Source organism: Pteropus medius, unplaced genomic scaffold (genome assembly GCF_902729225.1).
Source record: "Pteropus medius unplaced genomic scaffold, Ma_sr-lr_union100, whole genome shotgun sequence".
NCBI lineage: Eukaryota > Metazoa > Chordata > Mammalia > Chiroptera > Pteropodidae > Pteropus > Pteropus medius.
The window spans coordinates 2,495,474-2,504,820 of record NW_024342475.1 but is presented as its reverse complement, the minus strand read 5'-3'; positions in this window follow the sequence as shown (position 1 = coordinate 2,504,820).

Genomic DNA, 9,347 nt, shown 5'->3' with positions numbered 1-9,347 from the left:
GTGAAGACCCCTGAATTTGCAGCCAGTCGGTCTGAAGTGTGGGTGGTCTGGCACCTGAAGTGAGAGCACTCTTGTGGAAAGTGGTCCCTTAGATTGTGCAGTTTGGCTAAACTCCCTTGTACCCACTCTCACTGCAGCAATTTTACTGCCTGACCCCATCCACTGACTTACACACTTATGTAAAGATCTGCTCTGGCACTCACACTGGAGTAGAATAGACTCACCTTCTTCTTTATTCTCATCATCCTGTGAGGCTATGAGGGGACAGGCCAGGGTGGAGTCATGTCAGGTTTATAAATGCACAAAAGAAAGAAGAGACTTAGCCAAGGTCATGCAGAAGGTGCGAGAGAACAAAAGTTCTGCACTTGGGGTGCCAGAGCCATTCTGTGCTTGAAGGAAAGCGGCAGTGCTGGCTGAGAATTCCATCTGAAATGCTGACAACTGGTGTTTTCTGTTTTACATACTGAATTTAGGAATCGTTTTTGTTCTTAACTGTTGAAGTCTGCTGTACCTTTACAATGGGAGAAACTACCAGATAACCCTCATCTTGGAGAAACAATACCCTTCCACGACTGGCCTCTACAGTACCTGACACATTATGTAATAATTTTCATTGTCCTCACTTGTCTAAGAATAAAAACATTTTATTCTGAAAGTAAGGCAGCTACACTATAATCTGATCTTTTGATGAAGCAAAGAAAAGCTGATTTATTTTTAGATAATGAACTTGCTGATAAGTCTTAATTTATCCAGTGCATTTAACTGCCTGAGGCAGTTCAGCAAGTTCCCCCATTCTCTGTGTGTACATGTGTATTGACATGTTACCCCATGGGGACACGGCCCTTTTGGGACTAATCCACACAGAGGCTGCTATTGATTCTTCACAAAAAAGAAAAATAAAGTCAAAGCATTTTCTTTGATTCAAAACTCTCCCTTCCCTCCCATGACGATTTCTAAAGTCTTCCTTTTTGCTTGTTTCTAGGTTGCAAGCAAATAGATTTTAAAATATGAATCTCAATGTTTTGCTGTCATAGAGAGGATTTAGAAATTAAGTGTGGGTGTTTAGAATAAAGGTCACCAGAAATCCTTCTGCTGGGAAGGCTTTGCTTCCATCCATGTGAAGGCTTTTTTCTTTCTGGAGAGTGGCTGAAAAGCAGAATGAACACAATGATATCTTCATGTCTATGGAGATATCTTTAAATAAAAAGAGAGACCAAGAGAAAAGGTGAAGACATTGGATGAGTGTGGGTCGTGAGATGTTTAGTGTGGAAACACCTGGTCTGGGATGTTGTTTATGGCTTCACAGTAGGAAGTGAGCAAGGCCTTGGCTGATGTGGGGGTAGAGGTGGGGTGGAGCCTCTACTCTGCCCTGGCTGCAGTGTTTGTTATCAGCCCCTTCGGATGTACCGACGAGCCGGCTTCCAAAAAGCGTCTGTATGTGCCAAGTTCTGGAGGAGATCCACGCGAAACACAGAGCATGCCCAGGCACGCAGACGTGAGAGTGAAACCGCCTAGTTTCCGAGGATGAAGCACTGTCCTTAGCTGTGAGAGAGGACAGACAACAGGAAGAATATTTGCCCCACAGATGTCCACATCCTAATCCCTGGAACCCATGAACATATGAATAACTGCACAGATGTGATGACAATTAGGAACCTTGAGGTGGCGAGATTATCTGGGATCATCTGGGTGGGACCCCGCTAATCACACGAATCTTAAAAAGTGGAGGACTCTCCCGGGGGGTCAGAGGGAGATGTGAACATGGGAGGAAGGCAGAGATGCCATGTTGCAGGCTTTGAAGATAGAGGAAGGGCCAGAAGGCAAGGAATGTGGGCACCTCTAGAAGATGGAAAAAGGCAAGAAGCGATTTTCCCCCAGAGTCTCTGGAAGGAATGCAGCCCTGCTGACACCTTGACTTTGGCTTAGTGAGACTTCTAGCCTGCAGGATGGTAACATAGCACATTTGTGTTGTACCATGCCACTAAGTCTGTGGTAATTTGTTATGACAACAATAGAGACCTGTGATGGTGGTGTTGGAGGTTTGAGGAGAGAGAAGCCAATATGAAGTCTCCATCCAGATCCTTGGCCACCAAGTGTGCTCCTGGGCCCAGCTGCATTATGATCGTGTGGGAGCTTGTTAGAAATGCGGGACCCCGGTGCCCACACCAAACAAACTAGTTCAGAATGTGCGTTTACAAGTGTCTCCAGTGACTACCTCCTTAAAGTAGGGACTGTGTAGATAGAGACAGGTAGGACCTATGATCAGCTCTGAGTACCCATGAGGTAAGCGATTGTGAATTTAAGGACAGTTGCAAGTTTCATCAACCTGTTCGGCCTCACAGTCGAGGTTGTGGACATGAAGGAGAACTGGATTAAGTAGGGTTATAGTTTAGTCACTCAAATATTATGATAGGAGTGGGGGTGGAGGGTTCAGTGTGTATAAAAGAACTTTATAATAAAAAGACCTTGGAAAATAATTTTATAGTTTTGCATTTTACATTTAGGTCTGCGATCCTTTTTGAGCTAATTTTTGTGAAGGTCTGTGTCTAGATTCTTTTTTTTGCATGTGGATGTCCAGTTGCTCCAGCACTATTTATTGAAAAGACTATTTTGTTCCACTGTATTGCCTTTGCTCCTTTGGCAAAGATCAGTTAACTATACTTATGTGGGTCTATTTCTGGGCTCTCTATTCTGTTCCATTGATCTATTTGTCAGTTCTTTTAGCAATACTGCACTGTCTTGATTACTGTTTTATAATAAGTCTTGAAGTCTGGTTGTGTCAGTTCTCCAACTTTGCTCTTCTCCTTCAATATGCTGTTGGCTATTCTGAGTCTTTTGTCTCTCCATAGGAACTTCGCGATCGGTTTGTCAATATCCACAAAATAACTTGTTGGATTTTGATTGGGATTGCACTGAATCTATAAGTCAGGGTGGAAAGAACTGACATCTTAACAATATGGGATCTTCTTATCCATGAACATAGAATATCTCTCCAATTATTTAGTCTGATTTTGTTCATTTGAGTTTTGTAGTTTTCTCCATATACGTTTGTATATATTTTGTTAGATTTAGACCTAAGTATTTCACTTTGAAGAATACTAAAGTAAATGGTATTGTGTTTTTAATTTCCAATTCCATTTGTTCATTGCCAATTGAATTTTATATGTTACCTTTGTATCTTGCAGCCTTGCTAGAATTGGCTATTAGTTCCAGGAATGATTTTGTCAATTCTTTTGGATTTTCTATATAGATGATCATATCATCTGCAAATAAAGACAGCTTATTTCTTCTTTCCCAAACTGTATACCTTTATTTCCTTTTCTTGTTTGGTTGTATTAGCTAAAACTTCCCTCGGATATGGAAAAAAAAGTGGTGAGAGGGGACATTTTTGCCTGTTCCTGATCTTAGTGGGAAAGTTTTGAGTTTTTTTTCTATTAAATATGACGTTAGCTGCAGGTCTTTCATAGATGTTCTTTATGAAATTGAGAAAGTTCTCCTCTATTTTAGTTTACTGAGTTGTTTTTTTTTTTTTATATCACAAATGGATTTTGGATTTGTCCAAAGCTTTCTTTGCGTCTATTGATAAGAACATGCGATTTTCCTGTTTTAGCCTGTTAATACAGTGGATTACATTAATTGATTTTTGAAAGTTAAACTAACAGCCTTGCATACCTGGGATAGATCCCACTTGATCATGGTGTAAAATTCTTTTTATACTTTTTTGGATTCAATTTGCTAATATTTTTTTTGAGGATTTTTGCATCTATGTACATGAGAAATATTATTCTGTACTTTGCTTTTCCAGTAATGTCTTCTCCTGGATTTGGTATTAGGGTAATGCTGGCCTAGGAGGATTTAGGAAGTATTCCCTCCACTTTCATCCTTGAAAGAGGTTGTAGAATTGGTATAATTTCTTTCTCAAAGGTTTGGTAGAATTCACTAGTCAACCCATCTGGGTTTTGGGCTTTCTGTTTTGGAACGTTATTAATTGTTGATTTAATTTCTTTAATAGATATAGGTTATTCAGATTGTCTACTTCTTTTGTGAGTTTTGGCAAATTGTGTCTTTCAAGGAATTGGCCCATTTCATCTAGATTATCAAATTTGTGGGCATAACGTTGTCATGGTGTTCTTTTATGATCCTTTTAATGTTCTTGGGATCTGTAGTGATGTCTTATCTTTTATTTTTGATATTAGAATTTGCCTTCTTTTAAAAAATTATTTTATAAAATACTCTCCAATTTTCAGAGATGTTGCAAATTATGGTACATAATCTTTTTCTCCACTGAACCATTTCAAAATAAATTGCCAACATACTGCCCTTCTCCCAAATATTCTAATGTACATGTACATTTCCAATAAACAAAGGTCTTCTCTTATGTAACCACAATCCAACTATTAATATCAGGAAATTAACACTGATATTTACTACCATCTCATCCTTGGGCCCCATTCAAATATTGTCATTTCTCCCAATAATGTCCTTTGTATCGAAAGGATCTGGTTCGGCACATTGTGCGTTTAGTTGTCAGGTCCCTTTAGTTTTCCTCAGTCTGGAGCATTCTTTGGGCTTCCCTGGGCTCGCACGGAAAGTCATTTTTGAAGATAATAGACCAGTTACTTAGTAGCAGAATGTTCCTTACTTTGGGTTTGTCTGACGTTTTCTTATGAACACATTTAGGCTATGCGTTATTATAGTGCATACCACAGAATAGGTGCTGTGTCTAATCATTGCATCAGCTATCAGGAGTCACTTTTAAATAGCTTCATTGCTGGTAATGATCATTTTAATCACATCTTCCAGGCTTATCCTTTGTACATTACTCTTTTTTCCTTCTTAATTAGTATTTTGTGTGTACAGACTTTGAAGTTGTGTAAGTATCCTCATTAAACTTCCCATTTACATATTCATTCATTCATTCATTCATTCATTTGTATCTGTGTGAACTCATGGTACAATGGCTTAATAGAATATAATCTGTTACTGTCATTATTTATTTGATACTTAAATTGTCTCAAGTTTGGCCAGAGGAAACCCCTGCAAACTGACTCCCATGTCTCTTTGACAACATTCGTTGTGAAGTTTCCTCCTTTCTGACATGACACAATATTTCAGGCTACCTTAGTACCTTCCCTGCCCAGCCTTGAGATCAGCCGTTTTTCCAAAAAGCCCTGGTTCCTTTTTCCTTTAAGAGGTGCCTTCTTTATTCTGAAAGTTGAGGTGCCAGCTCCAGTGAAAGTCAGCTAGAGAGAAGGCAGGAGGCTCTTTCCTCACTTCTCAGGGGGAGGCTGCTGCAGTGTCACTTCTATGAGCCTGCTTGGCCTTTGAGCTTCAGTGAGCCTTTCCTGGGTCCATGAGCAGTTACTCTTTCTTCCTGAGCCGAGGTCCATGCCAGTTGCTGAAGCCCTGCTCATGCAGCACTGCAGAGTTCCTTTTTTTTTTTTTTTGACTTTTTAAAAACCCGCTTATCTCTTCTGCTTCAAATTAATCCCCAAATGTTGCTTTATCAAACCATTTGTTGTTGCAGCGGCTGATGATTACAGATGTACATCATTTTCCCCCAGCCTTTTTAAAGGGCCAATCACTATGGTAACCATATTGAGGAAAATCGCTTTGTCTCCTTAAAATACCCTTCAGAAAAAGGTCATTTGGTATTAACATTTTCCAATTGAAACTAGCAATGTAAGCAGTGTTAAGAACATTGTCACCACACACTGTTCTGTGTGTCTACGTTTTTAATCATATAATTTCAGGGAACTCTCAAAACAGGACTAAACGTTGAGAATGGACAGAGTTCTAATGCTATATATAACATGTATATGTGTATTTTTAAATTTGAAAAATATGTATTTATTTTGGTTCTCGTGATTGCAGGGCATACTTTACTAGCTTTTGATGATGACATTTTGCAGTTTCCTTGATCCCAGTGTGGGCTGGCACCCTGCTCTTGTCAGACCTGGAGGGGCCCTGGAGCAAATGGAAAGATGACCCTGCAGGGTGGCTGCTAGAGGGGCTGACTTCCACAGAGCTGTGCCAACTGAGGGTAGGCAGACCAGCTCACTTTGGGTATTATAATAGAGCCCGTGGTGGGTCAGACAATAGAATGTATTTTTGTTTTTGTTTTCCATTTAACCTCAAGATTTTTATATAATATTTCATTGGCTTTGGGGTTTTGTTTCTCAAAATAAAAACCATTTAAGCTATGTTCTGGTTGCTCAGATTTTTCACTCTTTAATTCTCTAGGGGAGGAAACAGAAGCACGGAGGTGCCTGAGTCTCAGAGCTAATTTCTATCCAGATGGTGTTGGAAGTTGCACCTCTACTCCTGTGCTGCTTTTTCTCAAGAATCATATTTATACACAAGCATAATTTAACAGGTGAGTAGTCCTAAGTAGTTTACAATGAGAAATGGCAGTCCCCTGTCCTGTTCCTTCTCACCCCTGAACCTGCTCCCCAGAGGCAGCCACTGCTAATTGTTTCAGTGGTGACTTCTGGTACTTGTCTCCATATTTCTAGATAATCTCCGTGAGTAGCTATTTAGATCTACTTAAGTAGCTGTTTCAATGGTGCTTACCTTGTGCCAGGCACTCTTCGAAGTGCTTTACATATTCCAACTATTAATTCTCTCAACAACCTAATTAGGTAGGTACTGTCATCAGACTTATGAGAAAATTGAGGTACAGATAGGTTAAGTAGGTGGCCCAAACACAATGAATAAGAGGCGGAGATGGGACTTGAACCTTGACATTCTGGAGCCAGTGTTCTCGATTTATTAGTTTTGTATATTATGTATTGACTTACTATCATGGGAGGTCAAGATTACTCTCATATCCTTCATTCTCATACTTAATTTCTTTCCTATCTAGGACTCTAATTGGTGCACTTTTGTGCACTCTTTCTATCTCTGTATCACTCTGTCTCTGACTGTTTGTGTCTGTCTCTCTGCATCTCTCACACTCACATGTGCACACACAGTTCTTGAATCATTTGAAAGTACTTCAGCATGTTTCTCCTAGGAACAATGATATTTTCCAATCTGACAGTGCTATTCTCATCCCCAACAAATCATAGACACTCCATATTCCAATTTACCTAGTTGTCTCCCAAATGTCTTTTACAAATTTTTCAATCTAGGTATAATTAAAGATCACACATTACAGTTTTTATAATGTCTCTTTAACTTCCTCTAATCTAGAATAGTATCCATGGCCCCTCCCCGCCCCTTTCAAGCCACTAACACCATGGAGTCCAGGTGAGCTGTCTTGATTGATGTCCACAATATGGATTATCTGGTTGTGTCCTCATGATTTGATTCAGGTCAGACGTGACAAGACTGCTACGTAGATGATTCTGTGTATTTTCTGTTTCATTGCATCTGGAGCGTATTACAATTTGTTAAATGTAACTGTTTATTTAAGACGACTACCAGATTTCACTAGTTTAAGAACGTTTTCCTTTTTGCAACTGGTAAGAAATCTGTGAGATGATAAATTGAAGCTCTATGAATATTCTGTTCCCCAATGACCTTTTACCCAGTGATTTTTGCTTATATCAATTATGGTTAAAGAATGGTTATATTCTAATTCTATCATTACTCTCACATTAATTAACTGTCTTTCTTTGGTAAAGAATAACTTTATCTCTCTACTCTTTAAAAAATAATTTACTATAAACTCGATTATTCTTTTTAATTTAATGTATTACAACCTATTATCATCATTATTCTTTTTGATCAAATTGTTCCAAGTTTGGTCAGTAGAAGCCTCTTCAGTCATGTTCCTGTGTCCCTTCGACACATCACATTTATCTTGAAATGCTTCTCCGCTTTCTAACATAAAAGATGGTCCAAACTCAGGTTTCACTTTCTCTGCATAAGGCCTGAAGTGAGCTAATTTTCTAAGGAGACTTGGTTATTTTTCATGGAGCGTGGTTTTATAAACAAAGATCTAGATACTAGGTGTACTAATTGCAACTGAGGTATCATTGCTTCTGGCCCTTTGGGTGGACAGAGTTAGATAGTCACACTGATACTCTAATTCAAGTCCAACACCACAGATTATCCCTTGTTCTGTGTTTGTATTTCTCTTCTCTTATGGTGAGACTCTGAGTTTTCTGAAGCTTAATATATATGCCCTATTTGCTCTATGCAATAACACGCACAAACTCATTTCACAATAAATACAACAACTCCAGTACTAACAACAATGTTGTAAAGAAAAATTCGAGATTTTTTTTTTTTTGCAATAATTTTTGTCCTTAGAATATATAACCGAGTATGAATGGTCGGAGAACTGAGTTAAAAATTTACTTGTATTAATTCTCCTTTTGGTATGATTGTGTTATCAATTAGCTATGCTATTAAATTGATTCGTTTCTATGGGCTTCCAGTTTTAGAGTATGTCATTTATCATCCTATTTGACTTAGTTTTTAAATGTTAAGCTTTTACATGCTCAAAAAACAAAACTATATGAAAAAGTATAGCCAGAGAATTCTTATACTCACCCGCATACCTCTCATTTATTTCCCATCTACCAGCCTCTAGGGTAATAGTTTTTTATTAGTTTCTGGTTTGTCTTCCTGTGCATATATGTGTGTGTATATATATGTATGTGTGTGTAAAAATGTGTAAATATGTGTGTATATATATTATATATTTTTCTTATTTTATCTTCTTTTGTACACAAAAGGCAGCACACCTTTATATATTCTTTTGTATTTTGCTTTTTTAACTTAAAATGTATCCTGAAAATCACTCTGTATTAGTTTATAATATTTTCCTGTTTATCACTGCCTAATCTGGTATATAGGTGTACTATCGTTTGTATAACTTGTTACCTGTAGATGGGTAAGTAGGTTGTTATATATTGCAATCACAAATAATGTCATAGTAAATAACCTTGGGCATGTGTTTGTGAAGATGGATATTTCAAGGCTAGTTCCTAGAAGTAGGATTTCTCAGCCCAAGGGTAAATGCATAGGTTTCTTAGCTGTTGACGAACTCCCCTCCATAGAAGTGGTACCACTTTGCATTCCCACCAGCAATGTATACAAGGGCCTGCTTCCTCTACAGTCTTGCCAACAGGATACATGGTCACACTTTTGAGTTTTTGCCAACATAAATGAGAGATAGTATCTCAGTATTTTTTTAATCTGTATTTGTGAGTGAAGCTGAGCACCGTTTCTTACATTAATGACATTTTTTATGTTGTTTTCTGTGAACTGTTTATGTGTTTTGTCCATTTTTCTATTGAATTTTTGAGCTTTCTTTTCCTCTATTTTTGAAATCATTTTATATATTAGGGAGGTTAGCACTTTATCTGTGAGAGGTAGTGCACAGACTTTCTACC